We start from the raw sequence: 6,060 nt of genomic DNA, 5'->3' as shown, positions 1-6,060 counted from the left end.
CCCATATCATATTAATTTAGTTATAGGCCCATAGCATATTCATTTAGTTATAGGCCCATATCAGACATACAGGCAGTATCAGACATACAGGCAGTATCAGACATACAGGCAGTATCAGACATACAGGCAGTATCAAGCATACAGGCAGTTTCAGACATACAGGCAGTTTCAAGCATACAGGCTGTATCAGACATACAGGCAGTATCAGGCATACAGGCAGAATCATACATAGAGGCAGTATCAAGCATACAGGCAGTATCAGACATACAGGCAGTATCAGACATACAGGCAGTATCAAGCATACAGGCACTATCAGACATTCAGGCAGTATCAGACATACAGGCAGTATCAGACATACAGGCAGTATCAAGCATACAGGCAGTATCAGACACACAGGCAGTATCAGACATACAGACAGTATCAAGCATACAGGCAGTATCAGACATACAGGCAGTATCAGACATACAGGCAGTATCAAGCATACAGGCAGTATCAGACATACAGGCAGTATCAGGCATACAGGCAGTATCAGACATACAGGCAGAATCAGACATACAGGCAGTATCAGGCATACAGGCAGTATCAGACATACAGGCAGAATCAGACATACAGGCAGTATCAGGCATACAGGCAGTATCAGACATACAGGCAGTATCAAGCATACAGGCAGTATCAGACATACAGGCAGTATCAGACATACAGGCAGTATCAGACATACAGGCAGTATCAAGCATACAGGCAGTATCAGACATACAGGCAGTATCAGACATACAGGCAGTATCAGACATACAGGCAGTATCAAGCATACAGGCAGTATCAGACATACAGGCAGTATCAGGCATACAGGCAGTATCAGACATACAGGCAGAATCTGACATACAGGCAGTATCAGGCATACAGGCAGTATCAAGCATACAGGCAGTATCAGGCATACAGGCATTATCAAGCACACAGGCAGTATCAGACATACAGGCAGCATCAGGCATACAGGCAGTATCAAGCATACAGGCAGGCAATATCAGGCATTCAGGCAGGCAGTATCAGGCATTCAGGCAGGCAGTATCAGGCATTCAGGCAGTATCAGGCATACAGGCAGTATCAGGCATACAGGCAGTATCAAGCATACAGGCAGGCAGTATCAGGCATACAGGCAGGAAGTATCAGGCATACATACAGGCAGTATCAGACATACAGGCAGTATCAGACATACAGGCAGTATCAGACAAACAGGCAGTATCAGACATACAGGCAGTATCAGACATACAGGCAGTATCAAGCATACAGGCAGTATCAGACATACAGGCAGTATCAGACATACAGGCAGTATCAAGCATACAGGCAGGCAATATCAGGCATTCAGGCAGGCAGTATCAGGCATTCAGGCAGTATCAGGCATACATGCAGAATCAGGCATACAGGCAGGCAGTATCAAGCATACAGGCAGGCAGTATCAGGCATACAGGCAGGCAGTATCAGGCATACAGGCAGGCAATATCAGGCATTCAGGCAGGCAATATCAGGCATTCAGGCAGGCAGTATCAGGCATTCAGGCAGTATCAAGCATACAGGCAGGCAGTATCAGGCATTCAGGCAGTATCAAGCATACAGGCAGGCAATATCAGGCATACGGGCAGGCAGTATCAGGCATTCAGGCAGTATCAGGCATACAGGCAGGCAGTATCAGGCATTCAGGCAGTATCAAGCATACAGGCAGGCAGTAGCAGGCATTCAGGCAGGCAGTATTAGGCATTCAGGCAGTATCAAGCATACAGGCAGGCAATATCAGTCATACAGGCAGGCAGTATCAGGCAAACAGGTAGGCAGTATCAGGCAGTATCAGGCAGGCAGTGTTAGGCATTCAGGCAGGCAGTATCAGGCATTCAGGCAGGCAGTATCAGGCATTCAGGCAGTATCAGACATACAGGCAGTATCAGACATACAGGCAGTATCAGGCATACAGGCAGTATCAAGCATACAGGCAGGCAATATCAGGCATTCAGGCAGGCAGTATCAGGCATACAGGCAGTATCAGGCATTCAGGAAGGCAGTATCAGGCATACAGGCAGGCAGTATCAGGCATTCAGGCAGGCAGTATCAGGCATACAGGCAGGCAGTATCAGGCATTCAGGCAGGCAGTATCAGGCATTCAGGCAGGCAGTATCAGGCATTCAGGCAGGCAGTATCAGGCATTCAGGCAGGCAGTATCAGGTATTCAGGCAGGCAGTAAAAGTTAGATATTGGATTTTTAAAAATCTAACAAGTTAGACCAATCAGGTTAACTAGTATTTCTGGCTCACAAAAAAAGTAACACATTATCAGATGCTCACCATTCCGTTTTATTGTTTGAATACATGCTGAATTCCACACACAAGTTTTCTGAATTAGTGACCACAAAGCATGCACAGGCCTGCCCTGCAAATGCCAATAAGGGACTGAAATGATGGGGGTCCACGGATATCTGACTAGCCATGCACATAATCTCCCGTTTGATACAATCATACTATATGTACACTATATATATAAAAGTATGTGGATTGGGTTATTTCAGCCACACCCGTTGCTGACAGGTGTATAAAATCGAGCACACAGCCATGCAATCTCCATAGACAAACATTGGCAGTAGAATGGCCTTACTGAAGAGCTCAGTGACTTTCAATGTGGCACCATCATAGGATGCCACCTTTCCAACAAGTCAGTTCATCAAATTTCTGCCCTGCTAGAGCTTCCCCGGTCAACTGTAAGTGCTGTTATTGTGAAGTGGAAACGTCTAGGAGCAACAACGGCTCAGCCACAAAGCGGTAGGCCACACAAGCTCACAGAGCGGGACCGCCGAGTGCTGAAGCACGTAGCGGGTAAAAATCGTCTGTCCTCGGTTGGAACACTCACTACCGAGTTCCAAACTGCCTCTGGAAGCAACATCAGCACAATAACTGTTCATCTGGAGCTTCATGAAATGGGTTTCCATGGCCGAGCCTCAGATCACCATGCGCAATGCCAAGCCTTGTCTGGAGTGGTGTAAAGCTCGCCGCCATTGGGGCAGTGGAAATGCGTTCTCTGGAGTGATGAATCACGCTTCACCATCTGGCAGTCTGACAGACTAATCTGGGTTTGGCGGATGCCAGGAGAACTCTACCTGCCCCAATGCATAGTGCCAACTGTAAAGTTTGGTGGAGGAGGAATAATGGTCTGGGGCTGTTTTTCATGGTTCGGGCTAGGCCCCTTAGTTCCAGTGAAGGGAAATCTGAACGCTACAGCATAAAATGACATTCTAGATTATGTGCTTACAACTTTGTGGTAACAGTTTGGGGAAGGCCCTTTCCTGTTTCAGCATGACAATGGCCCTGTGCACAAAGCGAGGTCCATTCTGAAATGGTTTGTCGAGATCGGTGTGGAAGAACTTGACTGGCCTACACAGAGCCCTGACCTCAAACCCATCGAACACCTTTGGGATGAATTGGAACGCCGACTGCGAGCCAGGCCTAATCGCCCAACATCAGTGCCCGACCTCACTAATGCTTTTGTGGCTGAATGGAAGCAAGTCCCCGCAGCAATGTTCCAACATCTAGTGGAAAGCCTTCCCAGAAGAGTGGAGGCTGTAACAGCAGCAAAGGGGGGGGAGGGGGACCAACTCCATATTAATGCCCATGATTTTGGAATGAGATGTTCGACGAGCAGGTGTCCACATACTTTTGGTCATGTAGTGTATATAGGTGATACTGTGCCACTCAGATAGCATATTTTCTGACAGCAAAGCAATCTAAGGCCTCCTGAATAGTATACCGTTTCTGTCATCCAATAATATAGCAAAGGGCATCCTTGGGTGTCAAAACTATTGTTGACCAAATAAATAGCAATGTGGGCAAACCATCCCAGCGCCATAAACCTATTAACATGATGACACATAGGCAATCAAGATTCAACTTTGTTTGTTGTGTCCATGTCACATTCAAAACGAACATATTGCTGAAGGAATCAGGTGTCCTATCCTTTGTGGAAGGGACAAACATACATGTCAGCTTAATTAATTCCCTTTTCAAGCCTTACTTGAATGTACTTCATTTGAATTGGATGGGTTTCTTCAGGGTTTTACCCATTATAATAGCTTCAGCGTTGGTCGCGAGCTGTGCACACAGTGCATTTTATCAAGGTATCAACGTAATCATTATCTGGAGGGAGAAAATGGAGAGATTAAACATGAAAGGACAAGCTCCCCAAGGGTTAAAATGGCCGCCTTCCACTGTGCTTTGAATAAGATGGTATTGCAGGGGGGGACAGCCTTCAGTGCCTCTGATGTAAGCTATGCAATCAAGGCAATTAAAAGACTGAGATTCTATTTTGTCGTTTTAGAAACAGACCAATTATTGTTAACCATGTGCTATAAACAGCTTTCGCAAATTACTTTGGTTTAATTTCATTCAGACGTTTGAATCAGGCTTTATCCCTTTTCCTAGCTGAGGAATTGAATGCATTGAACACATTTTCAGACCCACTTACTTTCTCTCGTCGCCTGTAATAGTACCTTCCTTCCGTGGCTCAGATTCATTGCCTTAGCGCACTCTTGTTTCTCTCTCGTCTGTGGATATTCTTTAAGCCAGTGCTCAGTGTGCTCTTTGGACATCTACCAAAGTTTGGCCTCTCAGTTTGAAATGTGTTTCTAGAATTAGGAATGCAAATGCTTTGTTCACAAGGAGGGGGAATCAGTGTGGAGTCTAAAAGCGACGAGTTTTTGATTAATGAGCTTTGAAATGTCTCTCAGGAGGAAGAAAGGATGCGCGGCACTCTGTTAGATATGGCTATAGTTAAACACTACCGTTGCCTGCATCATGCTTTAGTCACTCACTAGTGTTGGAAATAATATTGTACAATATTAGGCCTATATGTATTTGTGCAATTTAAACATCTTACCCAAAAATAGAGTGGTTTTTAAACGTAAAGGAACATTTCAAGTCCTTGATGTGGTTAAAGGCCTATATATGGACCAGTTGTAATAAGTTAACATATTTTGATAAATGCAAATCCTCAGTTACGTTGAATGTGGGATCTGCTTCACAATAGAATGTGGTAATGAATGAGAAACTCTAAGATGAAATATATCCTACATTTTGCTAACAGAAAATAATTCGAAAAATCAAATTAATTAGACCCCTGTAGCTCAGTTGGTAGAGCATGGCGCTTGCAACGCCAGGGTTGTGGGTTCGTTTCCCACGGGGGGGGGAGCAGTATGAAAATGTATGCACTCACTAACTGTAAGTCGCTCTGGATAAGAGCATCTGCTATATGACGTAAATGTAAAAATGTAGCTTAGCCTACAATCATTGTGAAGAAAATGCTCTGCCTTTGCAATTTCACTTCAGGCCTAAAAGTCATGGAACATTTGAATTTCTTCAGCACCAAGAAGAGACATACTCGGTCTCTGGTTTCTCTTTCGATTCAATTTCAATCTCCACCTGAAATATGTATGCTTTGAAAAATACATAATTTTCTATATGTGTCTTTGATCTGCTTGCCTTTATGCAATGTTTGTACTGTGCACGCTCTCAACTGGACGTGAGCGAATAGAGACATGCCATTTCTTTGTTTAGGCTGTAAGCCTTCTTTCGATTTACTGTTACTTCAAAATGGCGACGAGGCAAATTCATACCTAGTCCCAACCGGCTGCTGCAACTTAATCATTTTCTTACTGTTTTCACATTTTTCTACGTGTGTTATGTGTATGGAAAATAACGGTGCTTTTAACCCACTGTGTAAATTTAAGCACTTTATTTACAAAATGTTAAACACATTAAAATATAACATTTTCATATCATTAGCGTTTCATAAATGTATGCATGGACAGTCCAACTGATGAAATAACAATGACGTGATATGAAAATTGGCAATGACAACAAATGACATGCTGGTGTGATTAATTTCTGTAATATTCGGTATTTCGATAGGCTACATGTAGCCTAACTTTGTTTTTTATCGTGGCACATGAAAAATGCCCCAATATTCCCAGATTTACACGTAGGAGTTCGTTCTACAACAACCTAAAACCACCAGCCACTGAAACCATATCTT

This window comes from Coregonus clupeaformis, chromosome 40 (genome assembly GCF_020615455.1).
Source record: "Coregonus clupeaformis isolate EN_2021a chromosome 40, ASM2061545v1, whole genome shotgun sequence".
NCBI lineage: Eukaryota > Metazoa > Chordata > Actinopteri > Salmoniformes > Salmonidae > Coregonus > Coregonus clupeaformis.
Note: the sequence above shows the minus strand (reverse complement) of the source record.